The 15877-nt window shown below is 35.0% G+C and overlaps 1 pseudogene; it reads right to left on the minus strand.

The window, feature by feature from the left end:
* Window positions 1-1533: 1533 nt before the first annotated feature.
* Window positions 1534-2605, minus strand: LOC111098429 (annotated as a pseudogene).
* Between the last annotated feature and the right edge of the window lie 13272 nt (window positions 2606-15877).

The following is a 15877-nucleotide window of genomic DNA, read 5'->3' on the forward strand; positions in this document are numbered from 1 at the left end:
GTACATGCTTTAAAAGTTATTATTGTATAAGAGAGTTTCCTGTATCACAATGCATTTTCATATATATTATTTCATTTGATGTGGGGATACTGTGAGATGACATTTTCTAACATTTACTGATGTATGAGGCAGACACTGTGTTGATTCTCTTTATTGAATCCTTACAACTTTCGAACATATCCAAGTAATAGAAGAGAAATCTGAGGCTCACATATTAAGCACTAGCAAGTGACTGTGCTTGATAAGCCTAGGTAAGTCTGATTTAATTCAATAAATAAAGAAGCTCAGGGAAACAAAGTAAGTAAAGTAAAGGGCCCAAATCAACTTCTGCCAAAATCTGTGTTCTTAATCACATTGTTATTATTATTGTTTTCATCATTATTTTCATAGTCCGGTGATGGAAATAAAAACAAATAAGAGTTATGCTTTTGCCACAATTGTATAGATAGTGAATGGAATTCAAGCTAATAGTAGAGGCAGTGTAATATAGCAAAACAATGTGCCTTAAAGAAATACCTTCCCCCCAAATCCTGTAAGAAGTAATAAATTTAGCAAATTTGCAGAACACCAAATCAATACAGAAATCAGCTGTATTTTTGCATTCTGGTAAGAACAATCTGAATAAAAATTTAAAAAACAGTTCCATTTACATCACAAAGAATAAAATACTTAGAAATAAACTTAACCAGGGAGGCAAAAGACTTGTACACCAGAAAATACCAAATGTCACTAAGTTTTTTTTTTTTTTTAAGATTTTATTTATATATTCATGAGAGATAGAGAGAGAGGCAGAGACATAGGCAGAGGGAGAAGCAGGCAAAGGGAGAGCCCGATGTGGGACTGGATCCTGGAACTCCAAGATCACACCCTGAGCCAAAGGCAGATGCTCAACCAGTGAGGCACCCAGGCATCCCATAAGTTAAAGACAAAAATAAATGGAAAGTTTATGTCCTGAGTTCATTGACTGGGAAATTTAATATTGGTAAAATGTCAACATACTCAGAGCAATGTACAGATTCGACGTAATCCATATAAAAATCCCAGTAATGGTTTTTGCAAGGATATTTTTAAACTTTAAATTGGAATCCCAAGGAAATCTGTATAGCTAAAACAACTCTGAAAAAGAGCAGTTGGAGGTATTGCCCTTCCTGATTCTAAATTTATTACAAAGGAATCAAAACTGTAGCACTGGCATAAAAAGAGACATATGGATAGATGAGATAGAGATCCCAGAAATAAACCTTCTCCTTTACGGTCAAATGATTTCCACAAGGGTGCCATGATTATTAAACGGTGGGGTGGGGAGATAATACTGTCAGCAACTGGCTTTGGGAAAACCAGATACCTACATGCAAACAAATGAATTTGGATCTGTGCTTCAGACCATATACAAAAATTAACTCCAGATTAACCAAATTAACCAAAGACATTAGAGAATGTCTGAGTATACCTCCTAAAAGAAAATAGAGAGATATAGCTTTGTGCTCTTAGATTAATTTATTACTATCATGTTTTCATTGTCAAAATATATTATTATCTTTCCTTATCGCCTTTGTATAGGACCAAAGGAGAGACCATGACTACTTTGAGGCACTGGAAGCATGACCTTTGTGACCAAATCCAACAACCAGAACTTCATAGTTTTCCTCAATAAAATTCAACTATCATTGGGTACAAGGCTATGATTTCTTTTTGCCATTCTTGATCAGGTGGACACACTTTCTGATGGGAAAAAAAAAAAAATTGGCTATTTGACTCCAACCCCTACTTTTTTCCAGCACAATTTCCTTTGTATGGGAAGTGTCTCCAAAAGGGTTGGCCTTCAAGGCTGTGCCCAAATGGACTTTCTTGTACTATTTATCATGCCACTTGTACTATTGATCTCACTGGTCGCTATGAAGCTTTCTGGCAGTACAAAGACTGTGATACTTGCCTATCCTGCCAGTGCCTTGGCCTGAGCAATAGAGATAAACAGCACAGGAAGGCCACACTCTTGGATTTGTTAATGATTTCTTGGATTTTATACCAAAAGCACAGGCAACAAAAGAAAAAAAATAGATAAATTGGATTATATCAAAATTAAAAATCTTTGTGTATTAAAGGATGCTGTCGAGAGATTGAAAATGCAACCAGTACACTGGAGAAAATATTTGCAAATCATGTATCTGATAAGGAATTAATACCAGAGTATATAAAGAACTACAACTCAACATTAAGAAAACAAGCAATCTGATTCAGAAATGAGCAAAGGTCTTGAATAAACATTTCTCCAAAGAAGATGTACAAATGAGCAATAAGCACATGAAAAGATGCTCAACATCACTAATCATGAGAGAAATGAAATTCAAACCAAAACGAAACACCACCTCATACCTATTAAGATGGCTCCTATAAAAAAAAAAAAGTGCTGATGAGGATGCGAAGAAAAGGAAACACTAGCATGCTGCTAGTGGGAGTGTAACATGGTATAAATTCTGTGGAAAACAGTATGACATTTCCTCAAAAAATTAACAGTAGAATTACCATATGATGTGGCAATTCCATCTCTGGGTGTATACACAAAAGAATAAAAAGCCAAGACTTGGACAGATATCTGTACCCCCATGTTCATAGCAGCATTATTCAAGATAGTCAAAAGGTGGAAGTGACCGGAGTGTGTCTTAATAAACAAATGGATAAACACAATGTGATACGTATTTACTATTATTCGGCTTTAAAAGGGAAAGAAAATTTGAAACTTAATGCAACTTGGAGAAACCTTGAAGACATTATGCCAATTGAAATAAGTCAGTAACAAAAAAGACAAATACTGTATGATTGCAATTATATGAGGTTTTTAAAGTAGTCAAATTTATAGAAACAGAAATTGCAGTAGTGGTTGTCAGAAGCCATGGAGAGAGATGATGGGGAATTATTGTTTATTGGATGCCAAGTTTCAGTTTGGGAAGATAAAAAAAGTTCTAGAGATAGATGATGGTGATGATTGCACAACAATGTGAATATACTTAATGCCACTGAACTACACACTTGAAAATGGTTAAAATGGAAACTTTTATTATGTATATTGTGTTACAATTAAAGTTTTCTTAAAAATAGAAACATTGGAGAAAAAAGAAACTTAAAATCCCAATTGAATTCTTAATTTAAAAGCTACTGACTTTGAGCAGTGGGTCAAAATCTTCTCATTTTCAGTCTCTCTGAAAAAGAAAATGCAGATAATCTATACTGTCCAAGGTTGTTGGGAGGCTTTATCATAATAATGTATGTCAAATGCCTGACTTAAGGTACTATTTTGAGTCAATGCTTGTAAAGCTTGCAGTGCTAGCTTCAGTGTTCATCATACATCTGTGTGCTAAATATCAGTATTTGGATGGGAGGTTATGTTCAAGGAAAGCTCCATTTAAGGATTTAAATAATAAGTAGATATTAATCACACAAGCATCTTGTAATGATTAAGCTATTAAACAAGCATTTGTAATACAACAATGTCTTGAGAGACAAAATAAGCCCTGATTTTAATGACATATTTATCTAGTTCTTTTTTAAATGTCTAAAGATTGCTCCTAACATGTTATTCAGCATAAGTCATATAATACAAATGTTCAAAAGTTGGAGTTTTAGTAGCAATTATATGTCTTGCTCAGTTAAGGCTGTTGATTTGTGAAAGACAGTAAGTAAAGGCAAGAAAAGGTTAAATTTACAGGCTACCAGTCTTGGGAATCTTGGAATTTCCCTGAATAAAAGGAGTTTCTTAGGGACCTGAGGTCATGGCTATAGGGCATCTAAGGATTAACACTAGACTAAGACTTTTTTCAAGGGACTAAAATTCTTTAGTTTGAAAGAATTTATTTTTCATTTGAAAGAATTTAGAGAGATATTACTATATAGGGTTAAAAGCCTGGATTCTGCAATCTAATGTCCTGGGGACAAACTGCTACTCTGTATCATCCCAGATGTATGCCCTTGAGTATGTTACTTCACTATTCCAGGTCTCAGTGTGATGATAAATAGAGCTAGTTCATAGATATGAGCCACAAAAGTAGAGCATTTAGCAAGGTTCATGGCACTTAGTAAGTCCTCCATAACTTTTTTATTATGATGATGATAATTATCATGACTCGTAAGATCTTATTATCTCAGAACATGACTAGACACAGCCCACTTAATTATAGTGGAATAAAACAGACTGAGCATGGTTGGGTTTGAATCTATGCTGTTGAAACTAAGATATTCTGACATAGAGAAGCATTTGGATCCAATAGAGATGCTTGATAGATGTTTAATCCAGCTGATATATCATAATTTTCAGCAGGTTGTGGAATTAAACAACAGGTTAAATAATCAAGCAACTTGAGAGGAACAATACTGGTTTTAAGCTGATGTTGCAAAAGCTTAATTGACTAATGGAAAATCATAATAAGGAAGAAAAAACAAATTGCTAGAAAGCCAGGCAGACAGGCAGACAGACACCATTAGAAAAATATAAGTAACAGAATCCCTGATACCGATGTGGGATTCAATCAAAGAACTCTAGTTTCTTAGGGAACACTGGAAAAATGAAAAGTCTTTGTTTTAGTTTGAGTTCCCTCAATATTAGATCGAGAGAAGAAAGCATAAATAGTTTATTTGAAAAAGTTAGTAAATACCAGTAGAGAAGTACAGAAGTTAACAAAAGAGAGTGAAGGCAGCCAATAGAGGATACTATCAAGCCAGCTATGCTGTGGCCAATTGGAATTTAACCCCATGGGAAAATTATTAAACCCCACTTGCTTCAAAAGATAAAGAAATCAGAGGATTTATATAGCAAATACTACCAGTCATTTGTGGAAGACTGCTGTCTTACAGAGGAGAACACCCTACCTTGGCTTCAGAGGGAACCCTAAGGCAAAACAATGTAAAAACAAAACAAAACAAAACAAAAAAAAACAAAACAATGTAAACGCTATCAGTTGGAAGGTGCTCAGGCCTGCAGGAAACGCAGTAAAGGATCATAGCTTTCAGGAAAGCATCTCTAAGGTTCATCCCTTTTGTGTCACTTTTGTGTCATATCTAACCAACTTTTAACCACAAACCCACTGTTCACAGAAATAGTCCCTTTCCCTATTTTGCAGTCACACACCTTGCTATGTTATCTCAAGTTCCCCAGCAAAATTTGACCTGCATGTTTGTCATCTTTATCTGAAACCCTGGGGCCAGATAATTTTTGAAATTAAATTTTTTTTTTGAATTTTGAAAGGTAATACAGTTAATAATCTGTATATATAATAACATTCCAGTGAGGTCTGGGGCAACACTCTGTTCATAAATATGTTACTTTTTCTGGTGTCTCAGGAATGAAAATTTACATTAAGTGGTATAAGTATAGGCAGTAAATAGCCTCACATCAGTTCAAGTCAGGGTTGTGTTTAGTCTGGATGTAACTGGGTGGGACACAGTATGGAATTAAATCTAGAAGAAGACCACAGCCCCCAAACTTATTCATCACTTAAATAACGGAGAGTACAGGTGGCAGGGAACATCTAGGTGACTGCCAGGTGATGAAGGTTTCAGGGGTCAGGGAAGTGGCTTCACTGGAAAGAAAGACAGGGGGCTCTGAAACTAGCATCAGACGTTATTAGGTTGTTCTTCTGTTGAGTTAACTCAGCTCTGCTAAAATACCACTTTGCTAATCTACCAAAAGGAAGGTGGGAAATGTGATCTCAGGGATATCTAGATTTGCATTTCTTTAGATACCAATTTATAAGAATCTTTTAATTTTAAAGCAGCATTTGGGATTTTGTCACTGTCGATAAGGTGGACTTGTATATTAAATCTGTTTTTTCCATTTCCTAAAATTCAACAATTTAACTATTCTCTCTCTGCCAACTGCTGCCACCACCACCTCTGTTTTTACAAAATAGGATTCTGGGGTCTAGTTAAACATAATCTTTAGAGCTATACAGATTATAATTATTGTCTCAATTATTTTTTCTTTATTGTTCCCTGCCCCTGCTAGCCTTTTTACACCATTTTTTTCCCCTAATTGCTCACCTCTGTAACATTTAATACCAAAGATATACTATATATCTGTTGATGTACTATGGCTCTTTGGAGGACTTCACATCATTTTAATATCTAATATTTTTTATACCCCAAGAATACTAATTTTTGTCCCTTTGGAAGCTATATCACTCACATTGAAGGTACCTGTTTAAATTAGAGAAAACAGAAGCTTACCAATGTGATGTGAAAACAAACTTATTTGGTGTCATTTGAGCCATTTTGTAATTCCTTTATTCAGTTTGTTTGTTTTAGACCTTTCTTTAAGTATCTTTAAAGAATAATACTCCCTGCATGTATTGAGTTAATACTCAATACAAATTATAGGATGTGGGTATGATGAATGGTCATAATCATACATTTTTAAACTAATGAATGCAAAATTCTGTTGAAAGAAAACTCTACATGAACTTAATGCAAAGCCTTTTTGGAGGACATCAAATATTTTAGAACTTTTATTTATTTTAGGTTTTATGTATTGAAAATTTCCACCCCAACTAAAAACTTATAGATTATAAGGTAAAAATAAATTAGAGCCAACATTCTGCAGGGGCTGAAATGTTTTAGAAAAATTGCCTGAACGTGACATTAGAAGACATTGCTCAAGGTATGCCTTAGCCAGCTTGCTGTTTCTTTTTTTTTTTTTTTTAAGATTTTATTTATTTACTCATGAGAGACACAGAGAGAGAGAGAGAGAGGCAGAGACACAGGCAGAGGGAGAAGCAGGCTCCATGCAGGGAGCCCGACGTGGGACTCCATCTCAGGTCTCCAGGATCACCCCCTGGGCTGAAGGTGCTGAAGGTGGCACCAAACCACTGGGCCATCCGCGCTGCCCAGCTTGCTGTTTCTTATCTTCTCCAACCTCTGTTCCTCTTCTTTCTAAAACTGGACAATGATTACTTCAAAATGTATTTATGGGACTGAAGTGAGGAAACCTATGTTAACTTGTTTTATCAATTTTAAAATGTAAAAATATACATTGAATTAGGTCAAGTATTAGTTATTAAACCGATGTCCAATGTAACTTAAAGAATAACCTCTGAGAGGCTAAAGTGATGTGTGGGAGCCTTCTCCAGCTATCTACTCCAAATTATTCTGCTTTAATTGTTTATGCTTCTAAAATTTTGTATTTGATTACAGTTAATATTATGGCTTATCCTTTTGTAGAAGTTACCTGGCAAATGTGTAAACTTCTATGTTTTGATTAACAGAATTTTGCTGACCAAAGAAATTTTAAAAAGAATTGGGGCTATCTTAAAAGATGAAAGTCTCTGAGAGTATTTCTGCCTGAGTTTGCATTTCTCAATAGCATTAAGTTTTAGCAAAAGAACTTGTCAACATATATACTTTTTCTGGATTCAGCCAAATATCTAAAGCAACTTTTCTCATTAAGGATCTTTAGAAGTTTTTTCTATTATTCTAAAATCATAAAAAACGCAAAAAAAATAAAAGCCTGAATTACAACAGAGTAGTGTGTGGGATGTGACTCTTTTTTTTTTTTTTGAACTATTATAACATTCCTCTATCATAGCACTTTTCTCAGTGTATCATAATGGTTTGTTTACTTTCCTGTCTCTCTCATTAGACAGAAAGCTGCTAAGAAAACATCATTTTCCATCCAGCCTGCAGCATAGTGCTTGTTAATACATTCAGTATTCCTTGAATTAAATTGAATAACACTTTGTACCTTGTTGGCCCACATTTTAAACGACATTCTGTTATAATAATATGTACATGTTTTTATTTCACTATTGTATTCCAAATTCCTTGAAATATCAAGCTATAATTTTATTCTATTATTGGCGTGGAGTGAATGGAGTATTTTGGGGATTGAATGCTGAATTATGGCACTAGAGACAATTGTCATTATTTCTGCACGGTACTATTGCAACATTCTTATTTTCTTTTGATAAGGTCCCTGAAAACCGAGATTTAAGAGCCAAATTCTAAGAAATTCTAAGCCAAATGAAGGAAAAGAAAAAGGAGATAAGAAAAGGAATAAGTGGGCTGAGGACTTTGGAGAACAATAGATTCTAAGCTATAGATGCCTATGGATTGGTGGGGTAGGGAGACATTCACTTGGGCTACATTTTCAAATAATTACAGGCAATAAGACAGAAGTCATTAATTGCAATATCCAAACTATCAAATATCAGAACAAAAGTAAAAAACAAAAAACAAAAAAATATGTGTCACAACTCATAGAAATCAATCCAAATGTCAACATGAACAAGAATGATCTGAGAATGGACACAGAACTCTGATCACATTATAGAGACATAGGGTATTATTAATTGTGTTATAAAAATAAATCAGTTCTGGGTTTTGGTTCAGCATGTAAGGAGCTTGGAAGTCACCATGCCATCCTAATAAGTAAAAATCTGAACAGATTAAAAATCAACAACCCTTCTGGAAAGAGTCTCTTAGATATATCCGAAGATATATCAATGGAAACTTTAAAACTGAAAATAAAAGAGAATAAATACAAAATAAAAGAATATCTAAGGACTGTGGGACAATTATAAAAGGCATAACATACATGTAATGAGAATATCAGATGGAAAATAAAGATAAGGGAACAAAAAATGAAAAAAATAATGATAGAATTTCCTCAAATTAATGCCAAACACAAAACCATAGATCTAGGAAGCTAAGTTAACACTAAGCAAAGTAAATGCCAAAAACACTAGTCATAGGCATATCATTTTCAAACTATAGAAAATCAAAGATAAAGTAAAAAAAAAAAAAATCTTGAAAAAACCCATAGGAAAAAAGTACCTTACCCATAGAGAAGGAAAGATGAGAATCACATCCAATATTTTCTCAAAAACCATGCAAGCAAGAAGAGAGTTGAGTGAAATATTCAAAGGGTTGGGAGGTGAAAGAAAAAAAAAAAACAAAAACAAACCAACAATCAACTTAGAATTCTGTATTCTGTGAAATTATTTTTTCCTGTGGAGGTGAAATGCTTTTTTAGACAAACAGAAATTGAGGGAATTTATTGCCAGTGGATATTTCTATGAGGCCAGCATTACCCTAATACCCAAACTAGACAAAGACATTACAAAAAACAAAAAACACAGAACAATGCCTCTCTTGAACAAAGGTGCAAAAATTCTCAACAAAGTATTAGCAAGTCAAATCAACTATGTATGAAAAGAATTATGCATTATTACTAAGTGGGATTTATCTTGGGTGTGCAGGGGTTATTCAACATTCAAAAGTCAATTAATGTAGAAGAGGTTGGAAGACGGAGACAGAGTAGGAGGACCAGAGGCTCAACTCATCCTAGAAATACTATTAAATAACTGTAAAATTATGCTAAATACCCAGAAACTGACCTGAAGACCAACAGAACAAACTCCACAACTAAAGATAGAGAAGAGGCTGCATTGAAGAAGGTAGGAAGTGTGGAAATGTAGTTTGGGAGAGAAATAGATCCTGACCACTACAGTGGGAAAGGAGTCCCAGCCAAGGAGAAGGGCAGGAGAGACTAACATAGAGACTAAACTAATCCCCGTAGCAATTGACTTGGAAAGTGAGAGGGGCTGAATTTTATGAGTCCTTGCAACCAGTGGGGCTTTAAATCCTGGAGTTTTAAAAGGTCAGCAGACTTGGCTATGATAGAGCCCACAGAATATTGTGATGCTCTCTTGGAGCAAAAACTGGCAAATGGCCTATGGACATATAGCATGGAAACAGTGATCTGAAGAGCACCTGGGGCTCACAATGGGGAGGTTGTTTGCCCATTCTGGGGTGTGTCCCAGAGAGACAGCATCCATGAAGAGACCCCTCCAGGAACGAAGGAACTAGCTGGCACCATTTGCCTCCCCACCGTTCAGCATAAGCACAGGCAGGAACAAGCACATTGGGAGCACTCACTATCTAAGTTGGTTACACCAATCCCTGCCCCTTTGTACTCCCATGGAACTACCTCACCTAGTCAGGCTGGTCTCATTCCTAATGCAGCAGCCGCTTCCCCCAGAACACCAGCCCAAACTCCCTCACATCATTTCTCCCAACTGAGAAGTTTTATGGAGCCTCAGTTATGGCGGCAGTGGTGACATGTCTCACTTCATAAGCAGACCAGAATGCATCTAGTTAAAATGTGCTACATTCAGGCCAGGGACCAAAGACTGGCAACAATAGGCAAAGAGAGCCTCTGCAGATGACTGACCTGAAGGATAAAGTGGCCAAGAAACAATAGCAGAACGTAAGCAGCACCCATTGGAGACACTTGGAGATGCCCTTGGACATGCCCAGCCCTAGGGAACAGGGGACACTTCACTGCAGGGCAGTACAGGATTGTTTTTTCTTAAGGCCATTACCATCAAGAACAGGAGATGTAGCTAACTTTCCTAACACACAGAAACAAGCACAGAGACTTAGACAAAATGAGGAGACAGATCAATTTATCCCAAATGGAAGAACAGGACAAGGCTATGGCAGGAATGATAGGGATTAAGATAGGCACTTGTGATGAGCACTGGGTAATATATGGAAGTGTTGAATCACTAAATTGTATCCTTGAAATTAATATAACCCTGTATGTTAACTGGAATTAAAATTTTAAAAAAGCCTCCCCAAAATCAGTAATGTAATGCATCACATCAACAGACTAAAAAAAGAACATTATTCCTCACCAGAAAGAAATTAACTACCAAGGCATAAAAAGACGTGAAGGAACCTTAAATGCATATTATAAATAGAAAAAGCCAATCTGAAAAGGCTACATATTATAGAATTCCAACTATATAATATTCTGTGAAAGACAAAGCTATGGAGCCAGTAAAAATTCAGTGGTTGCCAGAGGTAACATAGGGTGCGAGGGATAAATAGGTGGAGCACAGGGGATTCTTAGGACCATGAAAAATACTCTGTATGAGCCTATAATGATGGACTCATGCTATTAGACAACTTTCCAAATCCACAGAATGTACATCACATATAAATTCCAATGTCGACAATGGACTATGAGTGATTATGATGTGTCAGTGTAGGTTCATCAATGATAACAAATGTCCCTCTCCCATGGGAATGTTGACAATGGGGAGGACTATATACATGTGACATCAGGAGGTGTCTGGAAAACATCTGTATTTTCCTTTAAATTTTGCTCTGAACCTAAAGTTACTCTAAAAAATAAAATCCTTAAAATACACACACACATACACCCTACCATGACTTTTATTTATTTTTTCTATCTTGATATAAAATACATATTTTGTTGTTATAGATCACATATAGCCATGATTGGTTTGAAATATATAGGTAACTTATTACATGGTCTATTGGTAAATATACCCAATATTATAGATGATCACTTTTGGGGGTTTTATTTAGCAATGTTTGCCATTTGCTAAATTGTGAGTTGAGTGCAGTACATGCTCAGGCTCACTCACCTCTACGTTCAAGAATAGGCCTGTGCGTTCATTTCTGAATTACACGATTAGTCTTGCATAGTTGAATAATATGTTTTCTCCTTCTTTTGGCATGATTTTAAAGTAGCATGATTTTTACTTGATGTAAGCTGAAGAAGGATCAGGTATTTGTCTAAGAAAACAATCAGACCTGGCATGCCTGGGTAGCTCAGTTGGTTAAGCGTGGGACTCTTGATTTCAGCTCAGGTCAGGATCTCAGGGTCATGAGATTGAGCCCCATATTAGGCCCCACACTCAGTAGGAAGTCTGCTTGATATTCTCTCCCTCTCACTCTTCCCTTTACCCCACTTCTCTCTAAAATAAATCAATAAATCTTAAAAAAAATACTCAGACCTGAATTATTAGATTTTATCAGAATTATTAAAGTATCTGTCTGGTTTTCAGTGCTATTCTTAATATAATAGTGGCACAATAGTGACTGGGATGTGAACGCACTTTCTTTTGAACTGTTACGGTTAGAATTACCTTTTTTAGTCAACATTTCTCATTTGTAAAGTAAAGTGAGTCACCTTCGGTGTTTCTGTGGGGTTCTCCTGGCTCAAACATTATATAAACCTAAGGTAGAAATGGGAACTATGGGATAGCTTCTAGTAAGAGCTAAAGAGGGGGCAGCCGGAGTGGCTCAGCAGTTTAGCGCTTCAGCCCAGGGCGTGATCCTGGAGACCTGGGATCGAGTCCAACATTGGGCTCCCTGCATGGAGCCTGCTTCTCCCTCTGCCTGTGTCTCTGCCTCTTTCTCTCTGTGTGTCTCATGAATAAATAAATAAAATCTTTAAAAAAAAAAAAAAAAGAGCTAAAGGAATGATAGTCAACAATCTATATAGGACATAGATTTTAAGTTTATATTTGTAAAGTCACTGTGTAAAGAACTAAAAAATTAATAATTTCCATTTTAAAACAAAAAGAAATTGAGAGAACAGGTACTAGGTAGCTCACAATGTAGATAAACAATCATTCAGTGAAAGAGCAATATACGCTTGCTTTCCACAGGGCCACAAAGAGAAGGTAGTTAACCATTAAGAGTAGCTAGTAGGCTTGAAGAAAATAAGGGCTAGTCATTTAAGTCAAATTTATTTTATTTTATCATAACCTTTTCTTTTTTTTAAAGACTGTATTTATTTATTCATGATAGACAGAGAGAGAGAGAGAGAGAGAGGCAGAGACACAGGCAGAGGGAGAAGCAGGCTCCATGCAGAGAGAACCTTTTCTTTAACAAACCATGGAGTCAAGGGATTACTGAATCGCACATCTGGATAGAATTGTAAAGGGCATCTACTGTCAGGTTTCCTATCTGTAGAGACGTTATCTTTCCCCCTTTTCTACTCCCATCTGCAATCAGGACTACTATTGTTTTATATGTACAGGGGTACTTTGACATTTTGTATTGGCTACCACTTTTAAACTCAAATGATCACGTAGGGCTTCCTTTTTCTTTATCTTTCTCTTGCTTAAGAAAGCATCTTTTTTTTTTTTTTATTAATGTCTGAACTTAAACATGCTATTTGCTTCAGAACATGGATTTTGTTGTTTGTAAACGCTGCCCTTCCTCGTTGTTTTAATTGTGACTAGCATAACAAATTCTCCCTGTTAATGTGCTTTGTAAAGCATAGAAGATATATATTTATTTGTATTATTACCACTGAATTTAAATGCAACAGTTTTTCACATTTCACGCTCATTTCCTTCCACATGGCCAATTCAGAGTTTGGGATTAGACTGGCTGCCCTCCAGGATATCATTAGTAGTGACCTTGTCACTTAATGTTAACTATATACCTCTTTCGTACCATGGTTGGCAATGGCTGAAAGCCAGTGCAAGTGAAGCATTGAAAACCAGGGCCGAGTTAGGTAGGTGCAGCCCTTATTTCCCACATCTGTCAGAATAGTGTTCAGATCTCCAACTTACTAGATCTGTTTCATGATTTTTGACCAAATCAGAAAGTATCTTCCAAATTCTTTCTTTCTCAAAAAATTTCTGGTCCATAAATAATAAACTAAAACATTTAAACATGCAACATTTTAAGGATCAATTAATTGTTGCATAATTAGAAAATTCTGCATCAATGACATAAACTTAAAATCTTTCACCATGTAAAGGAAAAAAAGAGAAGGAATAAAGAAATGAAGCATGTCAATGAGTAAGCTGGAATACATAATTTATTTAATAAACATTCATCAAATTGGTGCCTTTAATTCTATAAGTATTATTGAGTCAAATCTCTTTATGATTATTATTTTATTCATTTACTTTAATTACATGGACACCGTTGTATTTTCTTTTGTGCTTATATATATTTCCATTTTATACTTAACACTATCAAAATGTAAAAGTCTTTATTATATCACATTTGATATCATATTCAAAGCTAAATGCCAAGTGGCTGCTGAGTGGCTCAGTCAGATTAAGTGTCTGCCTTCAGCTCAGGTCACGAACTCAGGGTCCTGGGACAGACCTTCACACTGGGCTACCCGCTCAGTGGGGATTCTGCTTCTTCCCCTCCCTCTGTCTCTTCCCCACACCCCCGCACTAATGTGCATGCACTCTTGCTTGCTTTCTTCCAAATAAATAAATAAAATCTTAAAAAAAAGACAAATGCCATATCAAACAAAATCACTGACGTTCTATTTCTCCCAGCAGTTATTATTAAAGCCAAAGATAAACAGAAATATTTTTTATCTATATACCACAAATCAATGATTAAATCATTCTCAGTCCATGAGGAAAAAAAATTGATCATTAAGGGCTTTTCAAGGAAAAAATACAAGGAACTCTGACCCATCTAACAAGTTAATTACCAATGTTAATTAGCAGAAGACCTGAGGTTTATAGCAAGTTTTTCAAATGCCTGGGAAAGAGAGAAAATTTATTTGAGACATATCAGTTGAGTTCCCATTTAAGCTGCACTTAACTGAGAAGTTGTATAACTAAAGTACACAGAAGTTCTAGCACCTACAGATACTACATTTTTTTCAGTACTTTCAAATTGATATCTCATAACTAGGTTCTGAATAACTTCCATGAAGAGTATCATTAAAAAAAATATATATATATGTATATATATATATATAAATGGATCATTAAAATATATATATATGAGAAAAAAAAGGCTTAGATGAAATGAACTCATTCCAAGGAAAATCAAATATTGAAAGATAACCTAGGCAGAAATGGAGAGATAATAGCAATTACTGGTATTTTCAATTGGTTTCTTCACTTATTCTAGTTGGGAAGGGAGATATTAAACAAATAGACAAATGCATATTATATAAAAATTCTTCTGTTGGGTACAGACTAGATTTACATCCAAATTTTTTACTATAACTAAGGTTTTGGTATGTTTTGTTATTGCCAATTTCAAAATTCCAGCATATACCCAATACTAAGACAAAAAATATCTGTATATCTAACTTGAACAGATAGTAAAAATATTTTATATATATGCATATACATACATATATATGTTTGTATAGAGTATGGACACATGTCCAAGTTGCACATGTCTGTACATTTAAGGAAAAGAGGAATTTATTCTATGAAATTTATAAGGAATGATAGTTTTCACTAAACATATAAAATTTCCACTCTCTAAAGGCTGAAAACTGTTGGAATGATTCTCAACCAGTAAATAGGTCTCCTTGATCAAAATTAATTATGCAAAATGTATATGCTTTTAGTCGGTCTTAACATCCGTTAGATGGGCACCATCGCCATTACACCTTATTATGTAACTTTTCCTTTAGATATTAAAACTATATTTCTACCCCTGAAGACATTGATTTATGACTTCTGTTTTAAGCCTTAGAAGAACAGAAGCAAAATTATTTCTAAAAGTTTGTAGAAAATAACTTTTTCAGGAATACAATGAAATTTTCAAATAATCTACTTGAAGTAACTAAAAATTTTCTCTAAAATTATGAGTGGGGAATTCAGAGATGAATTATAACTTAGGACATTATAATCATATAATAGCTACCTGTGATGATGATGTGTATCAATAATAAAGCCATATTTCATGGTGTAATTGACAGTCAAAAGTTCATAGATGGTCATTGTATTAAGAAAATCAGATATTAACCAATGAATTTGTTAAACAGCATTATGTGTGTTTAATTCTAACACAGGTGAAATATGTATGTGTATATATTTATAAATCTATCTACATTATATATATATATACACACACATATGTATCTATGTATATATGCAAATACACATTTAGCAGGTTAAACTGTATAATTTTTTTTTATAATTTTTTTTAATTTTTATTTATTTATGATAGTCACAGAGAGAGAGAGACAGGCGCAGAGACACAGGCAGAGGGAGAAGCAGGCTCCATGCACCGGAAGCCTGACGTGGGATTCGATCCCGGGTCTCCAGGATCGCGCCCTGGGCCAAAG

This window comes from Canis lupus, chromosome 13, assembly GCF_011100685.1.
Source record: "Canis lupus familiaris isolate Mischka breed German Shepherd chromosome 13, alternate assembly UU_Cfam_GSD_1.0, whole genome shotgun sequence".
In the NCBI taxonomy this organism is placed as follows: Eukaryota; Metazoa; Chordata; class Mammalia; order Carnivora; family Canidae; genus Canis; species Canis lupus.